This window comes from Muntiacus reevesi, chromosome 3 (genome assembly GCF_963930625.1).
Source record: "Muntiacus reevesi chromosome 3, mMunRee1.1, whole genome shotgun sequence".
Classification (NCBI taxonomy): Eukaryota; Metazoa; Chordata; class Mammalia; order Artiodactyla; family Cervidae; genus Muntiacus; species Muntiacus reevesi.
The window spans coordinates 10,772,570-10,785,757 of NC_089251.1; the positions used below are offsets into that span (position 1 = coordinate 10,772,570).

General features: G+C 39.4%; 1 protein-coding gene and 1 long non-coding RNA gene across 3 annotated transcripts in view; one reads left to right on the forward strand and one right to left on the reverse strand.

Moving 5' to 3' along the window:
• Window positions 1-5,309, reverse strand: part of LOC136163790 (uncharacterized) — a 48,283-nt gene extending 42,974 nt beyond the window's left edge. Inside the window, exon 1 of the long non-coding RNA XR_010662292.1 lies at window positions 4,956-5,309. This is a non-coding gene — a long non-coding RNA (uncharacterized lncRNA). The remainder of the gene's footprint in view (window positions 1-4,955) is intronic.
• NR6A1 (nuclear receptor subfamily 6 group A member 1) overlaps window positions 1-13,188 on the forward strand; it is a 215,463-nt gene that overhangs the window by 94,181 nt on the left and 108,094 nt on the right. The window lies entirely within an intron of this gene.

The window sequence follows — 13,188 nt, forward strand, 5'->3', positions numbered from 1 at the left end:
ACCACTGGTAACAAAGATTCATAAGTGAGTTGTTAAAAGTCACCTAGCTAAAATAGTGGCAGAGCTAAAATTTGATGCCATATCTAATCCAGCCAGTTTCTGGGATGTGAACCTAGGTTTTTGGATTTTACATTATAGCACATTATCTCCCCTAAACGTAGTTCTGCTGTTGGCTTTAGAAAATCTCTTGCTTTTCATGCTCTGAAAAGATTTTGTGACATGTTCAACATTCTTCAGTTATTTGGCATCATCATTAAGATTAAAACACCTACTATTTCTAGTTTCTGCTAGATTATTTTCAACATTAAAATGAGTCTACAGATGTAGTACAGCTCTTGCCCAGGAATTCCTTCTATGACTGGTTTTATTTTATTTTTTAAAGTTTTTATTGAAGTATAATTGGTTTATATTGTTGTGTTAGTTTCAGGTGTATGACTTTGATTTTTAAAAGACATGAATTTTCTTTCTCATACCTGCAGGAAGCTATTTTAATTTCTTAGTCATGGGCAATATTAGAGTTTTCATGTTTTTGTTTTAATCACCAAGAATTAGTAGAAATGTTATTCAAAAAATGTCTCCAGGAAATATTATTTCTTAATTTAAGAAATGATTCTTATATACTAAATAGCATTAAATTAGTATTAAAAACATCTCATGATATTAAAATTTATTGTTCCACCTACCTTTTAAAATGATACTTTTCTTATATTCATTCAGTCCATTTAATATTTCTAAGACTTTGTGAAATTCTTTGTGCAGTGTTGACAGCTTTCGTCTTCATATGTTTGTTTTAATTAAACAGAGAATTGTCTGTGCTGTATATTAGCTTGGACCCTTCTATTTCCATTCTCTATGTTTGGTAAGAGTGTCAGACAGTGAACTGAACCTTAAGCCCTTACTGTGTTTTCACAGAATTGACATTTCCAGAGTATTTTCTAATGTGCCGGGAGCAGTTCAAGATCTTTTATATATATGATCCTTGAACCTTAAAATGACTTTCAGGAAGGTATTAATATTTGCGTTTTATGTATGAGGAGTCTGAGACAAAGAGAGGAAGTGACTTATTGAAGATCACATAGTAAATAAGTGGCAGAGCCAGGAATCCAACCAATGTCCACCTGACCTTAAAAACCAGTTTCTTGCACGAAGCAGGAATAGGACGGGTTGAGAATGCATCCAAATTGAAGAACCTCATATTCATGTTTATCATGTCTGTTTTATTTGATGGTTAAGACCTGTAGTCATGACACTAAATGCCATTCTGGAACATTTTACTGTGGCCATTGCTGCGTGTCTGCCATTACTGTCTTAATATTCTTTATAACCTTCATTATCGACCAAGGAAAAAAGTGAAATCTTTGGTTTCAAAATACCTGTTTTAGACATCTCTGAAGTATCATGGTACTCACTACCTTGTCATTGTGGTTTTTGCTTAGAGATGAATTTCTTTCATGTTGAGCTGGATGTACAGTTGAAAACATGTTCTGGATATAAGCATGGTCTAGATGGGCTTCCCAGGTGGTGTTAGTGATAAAGAACATGCCTGACAATGCAGGAGACATAAGAGATTTGGGTTCCATCCCTGGATCGGGAAGATCCCCTGGAGGAGGGCATGGCAACCCACTCCAGTATTCTTGCCTAGAGAATCCCATGGACATAGGAGCCTGGTGGGCTATGGTTCATAGGGTCGCAAAGAATCAGACATGACTGTAGTGACTTAGCAAGCACACTCTGTAGATCAATACTGTCCAACAGAACCTTCTGCAGTTGGAAATCCAGTTTTTTGCTTTGTCCAGTATAATAGTCACTGGTTACATACATGGGGCTATTGAGTGTTTGAAATGCATGCACCTAGTGTGACTGAGCAACCGAAATTTTAAGTTTTATTTAATTTTTATTTAATTCAAATAAAAATAGCCATGTAATTATAGCATAGTTTGAGGTTGTAATTGATCCTTGTGTTTGATGAGTAATGATAGAATTTGAAGAAATCCAATAATTAGTGGTAGTTTAAAAGTTGCATATTGGTTTTCCAACAACATAAAATTTGGTATGTGTTTATCCTAAAGCCATAGGACCAAATAGAGAACAACAGTTCATATTTCCAAAGCACTTTATGATCATTCACAATCTCATCTGATGAGTATTTCAGGTATGATATCATTTGGGACTTGTGTTTGCTAATGGATCACAGAAGAAGGAAGAACAAAACCGTTTACAACTTTCTTGTGCCATGTCCCCTCTTGTTGAAATGGACATCATTCTGGCCCCTTGGTGCTCAGGTTGCAGCATGAGAGCTTGGAGAGAAACCCATGTACTGTTTCCTTCTGCTGTTTGAGATTGAAGGATATCCCTCTCCCCTCACCTAGAATTACCATTAATGTCATTTCTTATATCTAAAGAGAAAGTGGAGACAGTTTCTATATTTAGCCAGCAATCTATGTAATAGTTTGATGGCCAGTAAAAGAAAATGTAGTTTTCCTTTTTACTATTTCAAAGTAAATCCTCAGGGCTTCAGTTTTAGTTCTTTGTTTTGGAAAATACGACCCAGAACTTAGAAATGTTCTACCTAAGATTAGTTTTTAAACTGATGTCTTCCAAAGAAACTTTGGATGGAATTAAACAATAGATTTTATATGATAACTTGAAAAAGAATTCGTTTCCCTGGAGTTTTGATACGGTTTCATTTTGCTTGCCTGGTCTTATGAAATAATTTGTAGACCCTATTAATTTTGTTATGTGTCACTTGTGTTACTTAGTAAATTTTTTTTGCTGTCATTTTATTTGTAAAATACCCCTCTCCTTTCCATCAGAGTTCACAACTAATCAACTCTGGGTGCTTTTGATTTTTCTGAGTATGCCAGAATGAAGTTCCCTGTAGTGAGAAAAGAGAGCACATGGGACTCGTGACTTTATGTACTCCAACAATAGAGCTTTTATGACATTGGAGGTGGTTAAAAAAAGCTAGAAGTAGCTCTTAAACATGGCATTGCTGTGTTGCCCTTTTTTTTTGTATTCTTAGAGCTGCCAGGAGTGCATCGGGCCTGTAATTTCCTGTTCTCTGAATCCCCCATCTTTCTCCAGCTCCAAGCTTTGTGTCCCACAGCCTGTGACTCTGTGCTAACAAATCGCTATTGTCCAGTGGGGCGAATGGTGGCTGGAACTAAAGAATTGCTGTCTGGTTTCTATTCAAATCCAGGTAGTGAGATATATGAATGGACTTTTCGAATCGTCATGTGAATAACGTCTGCTCGGCATGAAGGCTCAGAGCCATACTAGGAAAGATTAACTCCTAGGCTGACCACTAACATTTTTTGTGATAGGAGGTAGAAACATTCCCAAGTATCATTTTATTCACACTTAATTTTCCATTTCATCTTCCAGAAGTAGAGTTAGCCATTCAACTCTTTGGCTACTTTTCTCTCAAGTGGTAGTGTTTCTGTTGATAATATGGAAGTTTGGGAAAATGCTAAGTTGTTTTTAACTTAGAGCACTGTTGTTTTCCGTGAAAAGTTTTCTACTTTACATCTATAATGACATAAAGTTATCTTTGTAGTATACTTGGAAAAATGAGAGAGAGAGAGAGAGAGAGAGAGAGAGAGAGAGAGAGAGGCTTTCTCTGAAAAATCAACCAAAAATGCTTTCTAACCATTGAAGGGAAAATCTCCTTTTTTTCCGGTGCATTCTGAATACTACTTTGCTTTTTTTCCCTCCCACCCAAAGCACAAATTTATACAAAGAAAACAGAAACAACTTCAAATGCAATGTATTAACCAAACAAACAAACCTCTTTCAAATTAGGAACCATCGTAAACATTTGTAAGTATAGCAGAATCGGGATTTTTTAAAATTAGGTTGGAAGCTTGACTATAATTCATAATCCTAATTATCCTTGGAAAATTGTTACGTTATCTTTCTCCTGTATACCTGAAAAAATGTCCACAGGCTTAAAGGATCATGCTTTTTACATTCCTTCTATATCGCAGGTACTGTGGAACGGGAGAGCCTTTTATGTTTCTTTTTGTCTTAAACTCAGACAGCTTTGTAAGCAGTAGTGTGTAGATTACAAGAGTTAGACAAAAGCAGGCGCGACTGAGAAGAGTTGAGGGGGGGGAGAGCTTGGGGCACTTCCTGTCACTCAACACATTCCAGATCACTAAAAAATTTCCACACCCTCTGCGTTTCCCTCCTGCCCACCCCAGATCCCAGTATTTTCTGATTCCATATGTTGTGGTATTCATCACACTCCTTTGCTATCACTGGGCCCTGGCAAGACTGCTTCAGAGAAGATGCATTCCTTTAGATTGCACAAAGCATAGCTGGGAAAATGGCTGGCAGTTTCAGAATCTAGTCACGATCGCACGCATGAGCACCTCACACATCCATGCCCCTTTCCCCCCCTCTCCTGCCCCTGCAGCTGGCTGACCTGTCTCACCCACTGCTGGCCTATCGAACGGCCAGGACTGTCTGGTTTTGGCTCATGCCTTTGTCCATGTCTGACTTAGTTCCTCTCTGTCTACGCTTGCCTCTACCCCCACCGCCCCAGGCGGCACAAGTGTTTGGCCACACAAAACTAGATAGAAAAGGTGGTAAAAACTTCAAACTTTGCTAGATTTTCCAACAGTTTATTCTTTGGTTTATTCAATTTCTCCCTTCTTTAATACTTCATTTTAAGAAAACAAATACGAAATTAATTATCTAAAGGCAAAGAATGCAAAGCAACCTTTGTGTTCCTTATAATAACTGACTTCATAACTCTCTCCAGCTGCGTTATGGGGTGTGTATAAAAAGCTTCTGTTCTGAGAACAAAGGAGCACGTGCAGAAATGAGACTAAAAAATCCACTGACAGTATTTCACCACACAAATTACTTAAAAGATTTTAGTCAAGACTCTCAACAGATTCAATGTTAAAATGGTTTTTAGTTAAAAAAAAAAAAAAATTGAAAGTGCTTACCCAGTAAAAGAACCGAAGTAGTCCTGAACTGTTACGTAAGACTTTTTACAGTTGGATCTTTGTCAAAAGGGGGTGGGGGTGATGGGAGAAAGCAGCAACAACAATCAAAAAAGTTCGAGCTGCTGTGGCTTAGAGGACAACTTCTGTGTTTCCAGATAGGATTCTTGCTGCAGAAATGGAACTCCCAGCCAGCACAGCATCCTGTCCCAGTAGAGAAATGAGTTTGTCAGTTTGAAAAAAAAAAAAAGAAGGTGCTGGAACCCAGACTAGACGAGGTATTGAACCGCGCCAGATTTCCTTGCAGCCCTGTCTGCTCAGCTCGCATTGAACTATATATGACCCAGATGATGGACAGAAGCACATTCAGTCATGTGCACACTGGAAGAAAGCGGATTTGCTGGTCCCTGGCAGTGTTGGGGTTTGTCTTCTGATTGGGCTGTGCCCTGATCAGTGAAATGTGAAGCCCTCACCATTCAGAGGCCGTAATTCAGGGCTGGCAGTTTGAGTGTCTGGCTGCCTCTAGTCACTGAGAGAGACTTTGAAGGTGTTGCTTTTGTTTGGTGACATTACCCACTCAGAGGCTACTTACACCTATGTACTAGTATTAGGAGCAATGCTAGTCTTTCTGAAATGCCAGAAGGAAGCCAACTTTGCCTGAATTCTGTACCACCTTATTGTTAATGAACTTTGTTCTAACTTAACCGAATTATTTGATTTGAGAATTTTTGTGATCTTAACCAATGCTTATGTCCAGACCACACCCCAGCTGTGATTTTATGGGTTTGATAAGGTAAGAATAAAGGTAGCATTTGACTTTGAAGCTTCCTAGATTATATAAATTGTTCTTAATGAAAATTGGATGGATGGACAGCAGAGAAGTTTGGGATTCTGGAGTCTTTGAATGTGCTCTGAAGAAGCTTTATCTCTTACTATTGCCTTTGTGAAGCTGTCACTCTTATCCTAGTCCTTAATCACATAGGCAGCTGCTGGGGGGAAGCTACTGAAGTGTTTACCCCATTGAACTGTGACATAGTCTTTAATTATGCAAGATAACCGCTGTCTACTCTCTCTAGTCTATCTGAACTAGGGTCCTTGGGATTTATTTTCTGTCTTTCTGGGCCACTAGGAAACAAAGCCATTTTTGAACTGTTGGTTGGGACATTTTTGTTTAGTTGCTTTGTTTAATGTAAATTGACATCAAAAAAATTGATTAAAGTTGTTTATGGGACCTTAGCACTGATGATAGGAAATCTAGACTACATGGACCAATTGAGTCCCCCCCCCCCCCCCCCCCCGCCCCAGGGACTTTCTTGTCTCTTTAGGAATTAGCTTATATATAATCCTAAACTGGTATTTAGACATAAAAATACTTTGGTTTATTGTCTGCACTTTTTAGACTTTTAGAAATAAATCCGTGGACAGTGTATAGCATCTGTCAATTTTGTTGTAAATTCTGGGTTTGGGTGTTTAAGGACTTGTTATTTCTTAGATGTCATGTAGTATCTTATATATGGCGACTGCCTAGGAATTCTGTTGTCTTAACCTGGAGAAGCTGGGTTGATACACTATGGGATATAACAGTGATCAAAGTCAGAGAAGAAGGGATGCACACGCTCTGTAAACTACAGAGCAATCATTCCTTTTTTTCTTTAAATTGTGGTAAAATACACATAATGTAATATTTATTATTTTAACCACTTTTAAGTCTACAGTTTTGTAGCATTAGAAACATTTACATTGTTGTGCAATCATCCTTGCCATTTTCTCCAGAGCATTTTCATCATTTCCCAAAACTGAAACTTTGTACCTAACATAACATTAACTTCTTATTCCTTCCTGCCCCAGCCTCTGGCAACCACTATTCTTTCTGTCTCTATGAATTTGACTACTCGAGATACCTCATAAAAGTAGAATCATACAGTGTTTATCTTTTTGTGATTGGCTTACTTCACTTAGGTTAGTGTCTTCTAGGGTCATTCATGTTACAGCATGTGTCAGAATTTCCTTCCTTTTTAAGGTTGAATAATACTCACTTGTATGTATAGACCACATTTTTTTCATGTGCTGATGAACACTTAGTTGCTTCCACCTTTTGGCTATTAAAACAGTCATTCTCACAGATTTCCCTGATGGTCCAATGATTAAGAATCCGCAGCTTTACAGTGCAGGGAATTCAAGTTCAGTCTCTGCTTGGAGAACTAGGATCCGATATGCCCTTTTGAACCCTCGCCACAGCTAGAAAATCTGTGTTCTGCAACTAAAGATCCAGTTGATACAACAGAGTTCCCACATGACCCAGCTAAGATCCAACAAAGCCAAATAAATACAACAAATTTTTAAAAATACATTTTAAAAAAGACAGTCATTCTTGATCATTCTTCTTGTAATCTTAAGATGGCTTCTTTACAGAGCTGTTCTGACCATCTTACCATCTGACCATCCTTTTTATAAGTTGGAAGGGTTTTGGTGTGCCTTTTAACTCTAGACTGACTGACTAGATCCTAATATCAAATTTACTAGAACATGGCAGATTCTTTTCAGGCTTCTTGGATGAGACTTAATACATAATTCTATGCTTATTTTTTATGGGTTTATCATTTCCTTTTTTGAGCTTCCCTAGTGGCTGCCGTCTATGGGGTCGCACAGAGTCGGGCACGACTGAAGTGACTTAGCAGCAGCAGCAGTGGTGCAGTGGGTCAAGCGTCTGCGTGCAATGCAGAAGACCTGGGTTCGATCCCTGGGTCGGGAAGATCCTCTGGAGAAGGAAATGGCAACCCACTCCAGTACCCTTGCCCGGAAAATTCCATGGACAGAGGAGCCCGGTAGGCTACAGTCCATGGGATCGCAAAGAGTCGGACACGACTGAGCGACTTCACTTTTCACTTTCTTTTCCTTTTACATTGTGAGCTCTTCCTGGGCAGAGACTGTGGTCAAATTTTTTGGAATTGTGCCTTTTACATCAATAAAAATTTGTTGGAAGAGTGTGAACTAATTAATAATAATAGAATAATAGCTGATTTTATTGGATTTTTATTATGTGCAAGACTATCACATGTTTATTGTATGTATTATTTAACTTTCAAAACAACTCTGAGATAAGTACTGTTATCTTCATTTAATATTAATAAGTAAGATAACTTGTTCAAGGCTTCACAGCATTTAAAAGATAAAACTAGGATTTGAACCTTGTCTCTTTTGGCTCCTGAGCCGTTATGGAAACTTGATAGTGGCATGATGATCAGTATGTTTAAAAGCAGGTTAAGCCTATGCATTGATTCTACATCAGTTTTTCTTTCATTAGGCATCAGGAACTATAGCCCTGTGATAGATATGATTCCTGAGTGGATACTTGGAGGAAAGCTTGCCAGTTAATTACTTGAACCTTCCATAGGGCTGAACAATCCCTTGTTGAACTCAGTTTGCAGATATTCCTGTGTATAAATTTTCTTTCTTACATTATTTTCAAAGTGCAGTTAAATGAATGCACTAAAACGTGTCGATGTTCTTCATCTACATACATATATTTATATTGTACTGTTCTAGGTGCTAAGGAGAGTCAGGAATAAAAAAGAATGCTTCTCTAAGGAAGTGAATATACAAGCTGAGAGCCAAATGATGATGAGAAGAATCCTTGAGTATAAAGATCCTGAAGAAGTGTGATCTGGGCAATGAGAATGAGATATAAGAGCTCTAAGATATTAATAGGATTGAGTTTGGTGTGTTTGAAGAACAGGAAGAGGAGGATAGCTGGAATGGAGTGAACGCAGGGAAGAGGTCATGTTGAAGAGGTGGGATGGGACCCTATCATGTAGGGTCTTGTGAGCTGTGATAAGTAACTTCGATTTTTTTCCCAAATTTGATTTTTTTTCCCCCCAAATGGTGGGAAATTGGAAGGTTTTAAGCAGAAGAGTCCTCCTGCCACTACTGCAAAGCACTTGAGATCTTAGTTCCCATACCCTCTGCAGTGGAAATGCGGAGTTCTAACTACTCGAACACCAGTGAATTCTGCTGACAGTACCTTTAACTGGAGTCCTTCCCAGGCTGGAGACTTTGCCAAGGCTTTTGTGTGTTCGTGGCCAGCTCCAGTTGTCCTAGCAGAATGATACCTCTTTATAAGAGTGAGAGAGCTACCATTGGTTGCGTTGCTCTTTCCACATCAGCAAGTCTCTTGTTTTCTCAACATTGCTGTTTTTGGATAGGGTTTTGTATGCTAGTTTTTTGTATTAATTTAGGCTAAAATTCAATTTTAATTACACTTGATCTTTCAGTGCCAGTAATTTAAAAAAACATTTCCTTCGCACATGTTGATGACTTATTGTTTAATTTACGTGATATACTTAAAGTCATACTGATAGGAATCTGAAATTGATAAATAAAGCAATCTGAAATTGATAAATAGTATTTCCCAGTATTCTTAAATAAAGTTGTAATTAGATATTTTGACTCTAGTAGGATTAATTGCTAACATTTCTCCCATATTATTTGAATTTTTTCAAAACTTCTGAAAAATATTGAACATCACATACCTGATAGTCTCATAGGTCAGTTCAGTTCAGTTGCTCAGTTGTGTCTGCTTCTTGTGACCCCATGGACTATAGCATGCCAGGCTTCCCTGTCCATCACCGACTCCCAGAGCTTGCTCAAACTCATGTCCATCGAGTTGGTGATGCCATCCAACCATCTCATCCTCTGTTGTCCCCTTCTCCTCCCGCCTTCAATCTTTCCTAGCATCAGGGTCTGTTCCAATGAGTCACTTCTTTGCATCAGGTGGCCAAAGTATTGGAGTTTCCGTTTCAGCATCAGTCCTTCCAATGAATATTCAGGACTGATTTCCTTCAGGATGGACTGGTTGGATCTCCCTGCAGTCCAAGGGACTCTCAAGAGTCTTCTCCAACACCACAGTTCAAAAGCATTAATTCTTCGGTGCTTAGCTTTCTTTATAGTCCAACTCTCACATCCATACATGACTACTGGAAAAACCATGGCTTTGACTAGACAGACCTTTGTTGGCAAAGTAATGTCTCTGCTTTTTAATATATTTTCTAGGTTGGTCATAACTTTTCTTCCAAGGAGTAAGTGTCTTTTAATTTCATGGCTTCAGTCACCATCTGCAGTGATTTTGGAGGCCAAAAAAATAAAGTCTGTCACTTTTTCCACTGTTTCTCCTGCTGTTTGCCATGAAGTGATGGGACCAGATGCCATGATCTTAGTTTTCTGAATGTTGAGCTTTAAGCCAACTTTTTCACTCTCCTCTTTCACTTTCATCAAGAGGCTCTTTAGTTTGGGCCTTGCTCAGTGATACTTTAATCCATTTACCTGCTGATGGGTGGGGTTGTGCTCCCTCCCTGTTAGTTGTTTGTCCTGAGGCAACCCAGCCCTGGGGTCTACTGGCTCTGTGGTTGATGGTGACCTCCAGGAAGGCTTACACCAAAGCAGACCTTTCAGGACTGCCTCTGTCACTGCCCCCATCCCTGTGGGTGAACCCCTGTTCACCTATGCCTCCACCAGAGACTCTCCAACACTAGCAGGTAGTTTTGGTTCAGTCTCCTGTGGAGTCACTACTTTGCTCTGGATCTTGATGCACACAAGATTTTGTTTGTGCCCTCTAAGACTGGAGTCTCTGTTTCCCCCAGTCCTGTGGAAGTCCTGTAATAAAATCCTGGTTGCCTTCAATGTGAGACTAGAGATCTCTTCAAGAACATTAGAGTTACCAGGAAAACATTTCATGCAAAGATGGGCACCATAAATTAGGACAGAAATGGTATGGACCTAACAGAAGCAAGAGATATTAAGGAGCGGTGGCAATAATACACAGAAGAACTATACAAAAAAATCTTCATGACTCAGATAACCAATCACGATGGTGTGATCACTCACCTAGAGCCAGACATCCTAGATGCGAAGTCAAGTGGGCCTTAGGAAGCATCACTATGAACAAGTGGAGGTGATGGAATTCCATTTAAGCTATTTCAGATCCTAAAAGATGATACTGTTAAGTGCTGCACCGCAACATGCCAGCAAATTTGGAAAACTCATCAGTGGCCGTAGGGCTGGAAAAGATCAGTTTTCATTCCAATCCCAAAGAAAGGCAATGCCAAAGAATGTTCAAACTACTGCACAGTTGCATTCATAACACAGTAGGAAAGTAATGCTCAAAATTCTCCAAGCCAGGTTTCAACAGTATGCGAACCACGAACTTCCAGATGTTCAAGCTGGATTTAGAAAAGGCAGAGGAACCAGAGATCAAATTACCCACAACCATTGGATCATAGAAAAAGCAAGGGAGTTCCAGAAAAACATCTACTTCTGCTTTATTGACTATGCCAAAGCCTTTGACTGTGGATCACAACAAACTGTGGAACATCCTTAAAGAGATGGGAATTAAAAAAAAAAAAGAGAGAGATGGAAATACCAGACCACCTTATCTGCCTCCTGAGAAATCAGTATGCAGGTCAAGAAGCAACAGTTAGACCTGGACATGGAACAACAGACTGGTTCCAAATGGGGAAAGGAGTACGTCAAGGCTGTATATTGTCACCCTGCTTATTTAACTTATATGCAGAATACATCATGTGAAATGTCAGGCTTGATGAAGCACAAGCTGGAATCAAGACTGCCAGAAGAAATATCAGTAACCTCAGATATGCAGATGACAGCACCCTTATGGCAGAAAGCAAAGAAGAACTAAAGAGCCTCTTGATGAAAGTGAAAGAGGAGAGTGAAAAAGTTGGCTTAAAACTCAACATTCAGAAAACTAAGATCATGGCATCTGGTCCCATCACTTCATGGTAAATAGATGGGGAAGCAGTGGGAACAGTGAGAGACTTTATTTTCTTGGTCTTCAGCATCACTGCAGATGGTAACTGCAGCCATGAAATTAAAAGACGCTTACTCCTTGGAAGAAAAGTTATGACCAACATAGACAGTATATTAAAAAGCAGAGACATTATTTTGCTGACAAAGGTTCATCTCGTCAAAGATATGGTTTTTCCAGTAGTCATGTATGGAAATGAGAGTTGGACTATAAAGTAAGCTGAGCACTGAAAAATTGATGCTTTTGAACTGTGGTGTTGGAGAAGACTCTTGAGAGTCCCTTGAACTGCAGGGAGATCCAATCAGTCCATCCTTAAAGGAAATCAGTCCTGAATATTCATTGCCAGAACTGATGCTGAAGCGAAACTCTAATACTTTGGCCACCCGATGCAAAGAACTGACTCACTGGAAAAGACCCTGATGCTGCGAAAGACTAAAGGCGGGAAGAGAATGGGGCAACAGAGGATGAGATGGTTGGATGTCGTCACTGACTCGATGGACATGAATTTGAGCAAGCTCCAGGAGTTGGTGATGAACAGTGAAGCCTGGTGTGCTACAGACCATGGAATCACAAAGAGTCAGACACGACTGAGCAACTGAACTGAGCCTTCAAGGTCAGAGTCCCTGGAGATTCCCAGACTCTGTCGGATCCCAGGGCTGGGAAGCCTGACATGGTGCTCAGAACCTTCACTAACAGTGGGAGAACTTCTTTGGTATTATTGTTCTCCAGTTTGTGGGTCACCCACCCCACCGGCATGGGATTTGGTTTAATTGTGATTGAGCCCCTCCTACCATCTTGCTGCAGCTTCTTCTTTGTCTTTGGATGTGAATTATCTTTTATTGGTGGGTTCCAGCATCCTTCAGTTGATGGTTAACACCTATTTGCTATTTTGGTGCTCTTGCAAGAGATGATGAGTGCATTTCCTTCTACTTCGCCATCTTGAACCAGAATATACTTGTCCTTATTATTTATAGTCATTTGATTTTCTTTTTACTTGAAAATGTTATTTATAAACCACTAAATTGACTTTAAAACCCACTGAAGGGGCATCCTGAACTTTGAAAAACATTATAGAGGAGAAATCTGAGGCTCAGAGAGGTTATAATTTGTCCAGTGTCACATAGCAAGGAAATATCAGAGCTGGTACTTAAATAGCTTGATTCTAAAGCCCTTACTTGGTACCTTGTGTCACTTTTCTAGTGATGGTAATCTTCAGTCGATCTGAACAAAACTAAAACAGCTTAAATGACCTTTGATAATGATCTTTAATAATAATATGCATCCTGTGCTCAGTCACTTCAATCATGTACGACTCTTTGCAACCCTATGGACTGCAGGCCACCAGGCTGCTCCGTCCATGGGATTCTCCAGGCAAGAATACTGGAGTCATTTGCCATGTCTTCCTCCAGGGGATCTTTG